The sequence below is a fragment of the Olea europaea genome, chromosome 12 (assembly GCF_002742605.1).
Source record: "Olea europaea var. sylvestris chromosome 12, O_europaea_v1, whole genome shotgun sequence".
NCBI lineage: Eukaryota > Viridiplantae > Streptophyta > Magnoliopsida > Lamiales > Oleaceae > Olea > Olea europaea.
Genome location: NC_036248.1, coordinates 15,158,619 through 15,170,777, shown reverse-complemented (window position 1 = coordinate 15,170,777; position 12,159 = coordinate 15,158,619).

Here is a 12,159-nt window from a genome sequence, read left to right as displayed (position 1 = left end):
GTTGCAACAAGTAATAGTCATACTATATAGCTCGAATCTTTTGACTCGATATGAGAGAGAGAGAGAGAGAGTAAATAGGCAAAGTGATACAAAAGAACGCTGATCATCGACTTTTTATTCTGTTCTATTGGACCGCATCAACTCAATTGGACTTTCACTAGTCCTATACCGATTAAAAGATGAGGATGACTGGCCTTGTAATCACGTGCATACAGTAAACTCTTGCGATCAAGTCAATGATCTAAACATACCTCCTCAAAATAAGTGAAATGTCTAATTAACACGAATATAAGAGATTGTCACAGCCAATCACTACTCCATTTAATAGAAATCATGCTTCATCAAAAAGGTAAATATTTGCCACAAGCAATATTTTAACTCCTACAAATATTAGTAGTAACCTCACATTCAACGTAACAAAAACCTATATATTTACACACAAAGCCACTCATTTAGTTTATTCACTTGTTTTATTGCATTAAATGTTCATAATATTCGCTTATTGTCATTCTTATATATTTTCTTTTAATTTTTCATCATATTCTTATTTCCAATATTATGTTAATTAGCATATCTTATTCTTGATAACAATAATCCAAAAATTCTATTAAAATGATTAAAAAGAGTAATTAGTCCTTCGTATTTATATAATGAAGAAATAAGAAATGCAAAAGAGCGACTAATTATTGCCCTTTATTACATTAACAAAATGTTCGAAAGAAAAATGCCATTATGGACAATCTGCGCTAAGTACTAGAGGTTGATTATAGGAATGCAATTAAAAAATTGAATATAACCCCGTTTTTTGCCACTATTCTCCTTCTCATTTTTTATTTTTTTATTTTCAACCACACAAATTTTCATAAAATAATATTACATGTAAATCAAAAAAATTTCATTATTTTCAACCACACATTTAAAAAAAAAATTGTTTTAACCATTAAAATTTGACAAAAATAAGGGTCAAACGAGAACTTAATATAAAAAATATTTAAAATAAGAACCTTTTAACTCAAACAAGATGTATTGACCTTTTGTCAAATTGAATGTCTTGTCAACTCTTTCAACCTTTTCTCAATGTAGGTCCGTTTGATTCGCATTTTTCTCAAAATGCATTTTTTTCTATTCATTTTAATCATACATTTTTCATTAAAATGTCCACAGATTCTTCATTAAAACAATATTATGCGTAATTAAAAAAAATTCCTTATTTTTGACCATACATTTTTCATCAATCTACCTTTTAAAATTCATTTTTTCATAAAAATGGGTGTCGAAGTATTTTGCACTAACTATCAAATTACTGAATTAAAAACGTAAGTGGCACACTTGATTTTCCCGAGTCAAGTGTATGACACGTCATTTTTTGGTCTCAACTAGAATAGAAAATACCACATTAATTAATTTATGTGGAAATCGGACCCAACATGGTTTTTAACTTTCCAATTTAAAAATAAGATTCCAAAATTTTTTGTTCTAAATTCAGATGATGATTCATGTTTTAAAATATTAATAATAATATTATAAAATTAAATTAATTCACCCTTCCTTCATCCCAACCCCAACTTAATTTTATCTCAAATCCTAAAATTCACTTTCCCACTTTTCTCTTCTCACTCTCTACCTACACCACCCACTCCCTCATTCGGTGCCGCACTCACCCCTTATCCCGATGTCGGAGTCATCGCCTCCATGCGCAGTGATGCCTCCCTACTGAATCATTGTTGTGCAAGGAGGCACTGCTACTGCCCAAAATGGCACAACTCCGCCTCGAGCACAGCAGTACCTTGTTGCGGGAGCATTGTTGCGCACAACGAGGCAATGTTGATGCTGTCCGTTTCTCCAACGACTTCATTCCACAAGTAGTGTATTTGTGGCGGCCTCATGCTTCGTCCTACAATGCACGATGGTGGTGGCGGAGGCGATGATTCGTTTGTGTTGGATAGTATCTGTAGTGGCAGTGCATTTGTGTTGGGTTGTATCTGTGGTGGTGGTGATGCATTTATGTTATGTTGTTGGGCTATGTTGGTAGTGGTGGCATTGTTAGGTTGTGGCGGTGGTGCTATTGGTAGTGTTCAAAAGTGATTTTGAGATGTGTTTCGCGCGGGTTTGTCACTAACAATTAAAAAAGGATCAGACGATTGTGTAAGGGACAAACCTCTTGAGACAAAGTCCCAAAAATGGGTGTTCTTTATTGGCGATGACTTTACAATCGGAAAGTAAAAACAAAATGCCTCCAAGGGGCGCAAGCACACGAATTACTGAAAGAAGTGTTTAAATCTAAACTAAGAAATTTAAAGTTGCATGTTCTCTATTCGAGAGTTTTTGATTCGGGGTCTTTTGCTCTATGTTTTTTCTTCCTTTTATACTCCCTGGATGATCTCTTTGTGATCAACCGCCTAAAAACTGGTTGATCGTTCTATAACTGCCCACTTTCCTCGTAATGGCCAACTTGTCATGGAACTGCCTTTTCTAATTGCTGCCATTACTCTTTGTCGTTCAACCTTCTTCAATTGAATTCCTTGAATCGTGGAACGTGATAGGGCTGCTTTAATAACTGTTTTGATAAACTGCGCTTCTTGATAACCACAACACTTCATGTTTGTTAAGATCTTGGGCGACTCGAAGGTTTGGGCGAGAATAGAGTAGCAGCTCTGGGCGACTGCATGGCACTCCATTCGCTCAGATCCTGGGCGACTTGCAAGTTTGGGCGATGGTGTTACCGCGTTCGTGGGCCTCCCTATTTGGGCCTTCATCCTGAATTGTCTGATTGGTCTTCGTTCTTTGGGCTATCTGATTTGGGGATCCTCCAATTGGGCTTCATTCCTTAGGCCGTTCGATTTGGGCTGAATTTTTATGTGTCAACAATTACCCCCAATATGGCAGAATTAATACCAATTATTAAATTTTGCCATATTCACTTTGTGTTTCCAGCAACATTCGAAATTCTCAAGAATTTCAATCATTTTTTCTTCCATAGTTTGAAAAGGTGCGACGTTTTGCAAACCCTTATAACCTCCAAATACGCCATTTCACTGCACCATTAAATCACGTCTCACTTTTTTCGTGCTTCTCTCCCACAATTTTACTGTTCATCTTTTTGTTTCCCTGCTACGTAACTCTGAAAAACTTCATTTCGTCCCTAATGGCTACTTCACAATCTCAATCTGGCCACTCCTTTAGTTTTGATGACTTTCAAAAACTCCTTAATCGTCCATACATAACTCCGAACTTTCTCGCACCTGCCAATGTCGAACTCAATGAGTTCTACCTAGGTCTTTTTTTCAACAATGCAGAGGCGGTCGAACAAGCGGCGGTGGGCCAGCTGTTTCCTTGTACTCAAGGCCCTCCATTTCTAAACTCTCTGCCGCTGGAGCCACTTTGCGAAAGAGGAATTCGCACTTGGCCTAAATCTGATGTAGTTTTTCGTAGGTGGCATGCTCGCCTTGTGGACCATGGTCCTCCTAAAGCACTTTTTGATAATGCTAGGATTTCTTATTTGTTAGAAATCTCTCTTCAACCCCCTATTTTTGATTCAGCACTTTTTTCGATCGCTTTAAGTTTTTGGTCTTCTGAGTACAATACCTTTGTTTTCCCTCTTGGCCCCATGTCTATTACTTTTAGGGATGTTGGGGCCCTAGTGAATCTGCCACCTTTGGGCGATACCATTTTTCCTGGTATCTTGGTTTCTGGTGGCGCCCCAAAGTTTGGTAAAAACCTCACCGAGTCTTATTCAAGCCTGCAAACCCTTTATAACCACTCGAGCGCTAAACCTTCCCATACTGAGCGAGTAGCCTTTCTTCTGGTTTGGCTTTGTAAATATGTCTTGTGTGTACCAAGCATAAAGCCCTCCCTGAGCTATTTTTCTATAGGGCACGAATTGACGCATGTTAGGCCTCTGAATTTATGTTCTTTCTTTTTGGCTGCCCTCTATAGAAGCATGGCTTCTCTTCAATCTCAATTGCAGAATGGTGCATCTCTTACTGGCAGTGGACCTTTTTGGTTCACTCAAATGTGGTTGAGATCCTATTTTCCATTGCTTGGTGCTCCATCATTTTCTCATCCTTCTGCTAGCTGCTATGGGCTAGCCATTGAGCCCCTGGCTCCTGTAAATATGTCTAGAAGGGACATTTTTTCATTCTTTGGATTCAATCCCTTCCTTCTTTCCTTTTCCTCCCTTTTTGACTCCAGACTATGTGCATCATCCCTCCACTATAGACAGCGCGAGCACCTCTCTGTTCATTTGGATCCAGTTTTTAACCTGGAGGGAGTTATTTCATGATATTTTGACTATGACCAATGCCAAGGCTGGGGTAGAAATATATGCTCCCCAATTTTTTGCTCGCCAACTTGGTTTCGGCCAAACCTGGCCTGTTCCTCCTTACTATTCAAGAAACTTGATAGACCGCTTCCATATCATTAATAAGGCGGAGGCAGAGGCTATAAATGCTCGCAATCTTCTTTTGACGAGCCATTTTTTATTAGCCCCCTTCAATTCTAGTTGTGCCATACATCCCCTTTTTGAACAACTCTGGCCATCAGTGAAACGCAGATTATTTGCAACTGATGCCAATCGTGCCTTTCATTCACTGGACCAACCACGCATTTCTTCCCCTCCTCCTGTTTTAGTCACCCCTTTGTCCATCCGGAGTCCTTCTCCTCCTTGTCGCTCTAAACAGTCTGCTCGTCCATCTTATTCTCTCCCTGCCAAGCCTACTGCAACCAAAAGTGCCCCGAGCCGCAAACGGCCAGCCTCAGCATCTCCCATTCTGGAGGATGATGTTGATGATGATGATGACACCCCTCTTATCATCAGGAGGAAGGTAATTAAATTGGTTTACTCACAAGCATACTTTTCCATACTTGAAATTTTTCTATGTGCTAATGGTTTATTTGGACTTCTCAGAAAAGTTTAGCCTCTCCTTTAAAGGCCTTGGTGTCGGCAGCTCCTGCTCCATCATCCTCCGCTGAGGCTGCTTCATCTAAACCAGCTGATGAAGGGACTACACTTAAAGAGACACCTTCAGTCCCAGAATCCTCATCACAACCAATGGATGAGCCACCTTCTTCCCATGGCGTCAACCCCCAAATATCGAAGCAGAAGGTAATTCAGTTTTTTGATGCTTCACCTTTGCTTGTGCTATTGGTTTCTGATTTGTTGCTTCTGAGCTCTGTTGATGCTCCTATGAGTCTGCCCGTTGTGGCAAAATCTTCTCGCTTAGACAAGGGGAAGTCCTCACGAATGGTGGAGCCACAGGTAGCAAACTTGGCTGGGGATATGCCATCTTCCAAGATTATTGATGAGGTAATCTTTGCTTCACTTTTACTTTCATCTTGTTCGTTGTAGTGAGGATCTTCAATATTAGCAATTTTCTTTGCAGGATACTAATAAAATTGTGCGTTCCATCCAAGATTTGTTCGCTTCCTGGAGGCAAGTCAAGACATCTTGCCCTGCTCCAGCTGGTCGTCTTGCTACTTCTTCAGAGGAAGATATGAAATTCCTCAAGCAGTCGATATTTGAGTACGTATCCTTCATGGATATGGACATTGGCAAGGCTAGTGCTGTCAGACATAAGGATAAACTTGAGCATTTGAATGCGAAGTTGGAGCAAGCACTGAGACTTTCGTCGCTCAATCTTTCTGCTGATTTTAAAGCGACGTTGAAAGTTATCCATTCCGAGGTCCTTTCCTTGCTGGCCAAGAATGTTGAACCGAAGGCCAAAAGTATTCAATATCTTCGCGTCATATCTGAAAAGAGTCTTTGCTTCTGGAGATCAACAAAGCTGAGGACGAGTTGAAAGAAATCTCTTCCGAAGTCATGATTGAAGACTCTTTGATGGCTAGTTTGGCTGCTCAGATGAAGGAACTTCAAACCAAAATGGACGACTGCAAGGCAAGAATAGCTGCTAAAAAGCGTAACGCCTCCCAGGGAATTGAGCGAACTAGGTCTTTGGTCGAGCAGTACAAGAAGTTGGAAGTTGATGATGATGTCGTGGCCAAATTGAACATCACTTCCTCTCGGCAGAACGAGGACTGGGAAAAACTTAGGGAAAGAATTCGTTCGGTATGGGGCGGATTGTAATTAAAACATATAACGCCTTAACTTTTTCTTTTTGTAATTTCACATTTGACTTTCCCTTTGTAACCTTGTTCATCATTAATGAACATCTATGTTAACTTCTTGTGCATTTATTTGACGTTTGTCTTTTAATCGCCAATCCTTCGAGCATTTAACTGCTTTGTGCTAAAAATCTTGCACATTTTCTTTTGATATTTCTACCTGTTTTTTCAAGACTTTGGGCTACTTAATTCCATTTACTAGGCAGAATGTGGCTGCTCATATTCTGTCTCTTCATCTCCACCCCCCTATAAATGCATGTATGCTTCGCACTTTCCATCTTCCATCTTCCATCTTCATTTTCATTCTCCTCTTCAAAACCAATTTGCTGCCATTGTTTGGCATTCTAACAATCAATCCAAAACCTTCGACTTCTATAAAAATGGATTGTTTGGTCCGCCCATTTACTACTTGTTTTGATGTCACCTTTGGTATGGGAGATATAGGAAATATTTTTTGGCCAGCAGCGAAATTTTTCCCATCAAAGTTCTTCTCATCGTCTCTTTGTTCTTTACAAGGGGTTCGATGATAGAAGACAATTTTTGAGATGCTTGCGGGCCACCTTGCTTGCTGAGAATGCTTCTCAACCTCTTTGCCCGCCATTGCAGCGATGCATTTAGGAAGGCAGTGTAAGGCCAGTCCACCTTCTTACTCGGCGATCGACCGGGAGATTAGCTTACTTTTAATTGTAGTTTGTAGAGCATCCATTATTTGTATTTTGCATCTTTGTAATGAACGTTTGATAATAAAGGATTTTATTTGAACGTATTTCGCTCTGACCTTGTTATCCTTAATCGTTCAATATGTTTTGATTACGCTTTTATCTGTTCACTTTTCCATAAAGAAAGGACATATTTTTTCAAATATTTGCCGTTAATGAATCTCACGTGCATGGTGCTATCTAAATCTTCCAAATGATATACTCCATTGGGCAACACACTGTTTACTTTGTATGGTCCTTCCCAATTAGACGATCACTTCCCGTACTTTAGGTCCTTGCTATGCAAAGGGAGTATCGTCTTCCAAACTAATTCGCCCAGGCTGAACGACTTGGCTATGACTTTTTTATTATAAAACTTAGCCATTCTTTGTTTTTAAACTTGCAATCTATCTAAGACGTCCAACTTTAATTCGTCCAACCCCAATAAATTTTGAACTAGTGATTCGGTATACTCATCATCATTTAACTTATATTGCAAGCACACTGTAATCGATTGCACGTTGATTTCTATAGGCAAAATGACCTCCTGTCCATAAGTAAGTTGGAAAGGAATAATTTCGGTACTTGACCGAGGTGATGTTCTATAAGCCCATAAGGCCTTATTCAAACATTCGTGCCAATTTCTGGCATTTTCATCTATCATCTTTCTGATAATATTTTTTAGAATCTTATTAGAAGATTCTGCTTGTCCGTTGAATTGAGCGTAATATGGTGTGGAGTTTACTAATTTAACCCCAAACTCGCTCAAAAATTTGTTCACTTGATCCCCATTCAAAGATATTCCGTGATCTACCATCAACGTTTGTGGAATTCCAAGCCTATAAATGATGTGATCACGGATAAACTCTATGACATTCTTTTGGGTGATCTCTTTCAAAGGTACCGCCTCTACCCACTTGGTGAAATAGTCGGTTGCAATTATAACAAAAGTATGTTGCTTGGACGATGGGGGATAAATCTTCCGTATCAGGTCTATCGCCCAACCCTTGAACGGTCAAGGTTTAATAATAGGTGCCATCTCTCGTGCTGGCGCCCTTTGTATTGAACCATGCTTTTGGCATACTAAACAACTCTTTGCATACTGAACGCATAATTCTCCCATCTTTGGACAAAAATATCCACTCCTAATAATTAACTATCTCATCCTTTGGCCAGCTTGATGAGCTCCACATATCCCTTCGTGCACCTCAGCCATGATCGTCCTGGCTTCTTGCAAACTTACACACTTTAGTAATACACCATCAGAGCGTTTCTTAAACAAGCAAACACAGCTTCATTTTCCTACTTATCCCTCCATTAGGTTCTTTAAGGAACCTTTTAATCTCTGTTCTCCAATCCATTGCATCTCCATCTTGTATACAGTGAAGTTCAATCCTTCTCGCCCTTCTTTGGGTCACGGGCAATATGGTTCCATACTCACAAGTAGACTTCCAATTCAAAACCTTTGAGTACCCTGAGGCCATTTGGGCCAACTCATTTGCCACGTCGTTATATATCCTATGAACGCATTGAAATTCTACTTGGTCGAATTCTTCTAACAATTCTTGGGCGATCTCATATTGACTTATAATGGAATCACTTTGGCATTTAAAATCACCAATCAATTGGTGAATTACCAATTGAGAATCATCCCTAACAATCACATTTCTTACTCCCATATCTATCATTAGTTCTAGGCATACAATTAAGGTTTCATATTCGGCCTGATTGTTGGTGTACATTCTGTCTAAAGTGAATGCGAACTTGTAGCAAATCTCTAAAGGATTAATTAATACTACTCCTACTTCTGCACCTTTAGAGGTTTTTGATCCATCGAAATACAACACCCAAGGTTTAAGCTCGAACGAATTGATTTCTAATTCAATTTCTTCAGGCATGTCAAAGCATGGATGATCGGCTAGAAAGTTAGCCAAAACCTGATTTTTGACTGCCTTTTGAGGTATTATTGTATCTCGAATTCTGATAAAGTTAGTGTCCAAAGGCCTACCATTTGGTGTAAAATAGGGCGCGAGAACATATACTTAACTAAATTTACTTTAGAAATTAAATAAACTGTTACGGGCCGTAAATAAGCCCTTAATTTTGTACATATGAAATACAATGCAAGACATAATTTTTCGATAGCAGAGTAATTATATTCACATTTTGTTAACCGTCTACTTAAGTAGTAAATTGCCCTTTCTTCATCAAATTGATTTTCCTGTGCGACCATTTCAGCTATTGATTCTTTTTCAGCCGATACGTACACTTTCATTGGCCGTCCTTGGATTGGTGACACCAACACTGGTGGACTAGATAAATATGTCTTCAGGCTTTCAAAAGCCTTTTGATGTTCTTCTTTCCAGACGAATTCGTCCTAATTTTTCAGCTTTAAGAGCGGCGAAAAGACTTTAGTTCCCCCTACACAGTTAGAAATAAAGCTTCTTAAAAAGTTTACTTAGCCTAGAAATCTTTGCAATTCTCTTTTGTTGCTAGGTGGTTTGGCCTCTAAAATGGTCTTCTCTTTATTTTTATCAAGTTGAATCCCTCTTTTATATACCAAGAAACCAAGAAAGTTTCCTGCATTAACACCAAATGCACATTTTAAGGGATTCAACTTTAGCTTATATTGTTTCATTCGCTCAAACGAATATCTTAACTGTTTGAAATGGTCCTCTTCTTTAATGGATTTGACCACTATCTCATCTACATACACTTCAACAAACTTTCCTATCATATAATGAAAGATTAAATTCATTGCCCTTTGATAAGTTGCTCCTGCATTTTTTAGTTCGAAAGGCATGACCACCCATTCAAAACATCCTAGAGACCTAGGGCATCTAAAGACAGTTTTGTGTATGTCTTCTTCCGCTATATAAATTTGATTGTATCCTGAATATCCATTCATGAAAGAATACATGACGTGTTCGGCAGTTGAGTCTACTAAAGAATCCACCGTGGGCATTGGATACTCAACTTTGGGTGTAGCTATGTTTAAATTCCTAAAATCTATGCACACCCTTAGTTTGTCATTCTTTTTTAGTATTGGTACGATATTGGACAACCATTCGACATACCTAGCTGTTCTAATAAAGCCTGCTTTCAATAATCACTCTATCTCTTTCTTAATCTCAGGGAGTACATTAGGAGCAAAATGTCTAGGAGACTGCCTATGAGGTTTAAAATTAGGCTTAGTTGGTAACCTATGTTCCACCAAGTCTCTATCTAAACCAGGCATTTGTTCATATTCCCAAGCAAAACAATCTTTATACTCCTTTAGCAAAGCGATTAATTTATCACTAACCTCTTGATCGAGCATCTGGCTGATGAATGTTGGACGATCTTCTCCTTCATTGCCAATATTTACTTTGATCAGAGGGTCTTGTGCTTGAGCGTATCCAGGTTTGATGATCCGCATCACTTCGTCGTCCAGTTCCCTTGTAAATACTTCTTCTTCTAAACAGTCCACCTTGTTGACTTCTCGGCCAATGCTTTGTTCTAACTCGAATACTGCTAATTTGTCTTTCAGCGCTTTCAGAGCTATCTCTTCTTTCGCCTTGTCATTGCATTCCTTATTGAAAGCCATTAATTTGGCTTTGAAGGCCTGAATATCGGTCGTTTGCTCTTGTTGCTTAGAACTCATTCAAGACTCCCTAATTATTCTTTTGCCAATTACTGGCTCTTTTAGGGCCACTATATTTGGCCTCATCTGTCTGAACATTTCAGTGAGTGCATCCACTGAAAATGGCTCTTCGCTTTGCACGACAACTTGATTTTCTTCTCCATCTTGTACTACCCTGACAGGTCCATAGTTTCCTTCGTACATGAACTTTTCCACCGAGTTTGCTTCTGCGACAAGAGGCCTATGATCGGCCTGTACCACCTCTGCTTCGCCCTTATTATTCCAAAAAATCAGGCATTGATGGAGCGATGAGGGTATAAGCGACTTCCGTGTATCCAATCTCTTCCTAGTAACACATTGTAACTAGTAGGACCATCTATTACAAAGAAGACTGTGGTCCTAGTAGTTGTCCCTATAGTTATGTCCAATGGCATAACTCCCTTAACTAAAGTTGCTCCTCCATTGAAACTCGTAAGGATGACTTCTGTTGGAATCATGTCACCCTCCGTCTTTGCAAATTTCCTCATCATCCTAGATGGAATAGTGTTTATAGCTGCTCCATTGTCGACAAGCACTTTTGCCACAGGGATGTCGTTAACTAGAGCTTTAACGTACAATGGCCTCAAGTGTTTAGTCAATTTCGTGGCTGGCCGTTTAAAAATAACCTTTTCGGCAGCCTCTATTTCTACTTCCTGTTTGTTTTCTGTCGAATTATCCCCCTGTGATAAGTCGACGTGCAGCATATCGCGCTGAGCCTCTGTCTCCTGAATTTCCTCCTTACTGTTTTCTAATGCTTCCTCATCAGTTACCCAACTTGTGGGAGGGGGCATTATTCTTGGAGGTGATCCATACTTTTCAGAGTTAGGCACTCTCTTCTTCCTTTTGGGCATCCCGTACAGTACGTAGAAATCGAAAGGACGCCCAGATAGTTCTCCCAACAAGTCTACTTCGCGAACTCCTTCTCAATGTAGTTACTTCAACAGAGTATTGTGCGATACTCCTCTCCTTCTTCTTTCTGCTTCAAGGTCGATTTATTCTTCGATGTCTGTCATCCCGTCGTCTTCTTCATCATTGTAGGCCTCTCTAGAAGTCTGGCCTTCTTCACATTCCAGCACGCAAGCCTCTCCTTCGTTGTCTTCCCTTTCTTCTTCTTCTTTTTCTTTATTCTTGAATTCATTGGCCAGTAAGTAATTATTAGCCACGACAGGAGGTAACGTACCGAACTGGATCTCCCAGAAGAAGTTTCTGGCAGTTCTTTCATTGATTCATCTGTACAGGTCTCTTCACTATCTTTGAGAACATTTTGATTGGCTACCTTGAGTAGTTAGGCGCTTTAGGATGTGGCTCTCCCTGTTGCTGCCTCATCATTCGTCCATAGTTTCGTTGGAAATGCCTTTGTTGGGTTCTAGTCATCTCATCGAAGAGTATTGCCCTTCCTGCATTATACTGGAATGAATGCCATACATTCGGCCGGCGAGGTTGCGGCCTGAATGTTCTCCCATTATCTACTGGCCTGAACTGCCTCTCAAAAGGTGATCCTCTATAGAATGATGTACCTCGCCCTCTACCAAGCTGAATGTTTGGGAAGAAAGTAGGGCGATGGGGATGCTGCCATATCCCTGGTTTCTACGTGTTCCCACTCACTTCTCTTTTACATCTTGCACACAGGACGTCTTCGTCCTTTTTTGGCTCTTTCCTCTTGATTCGTTCAAAGACACT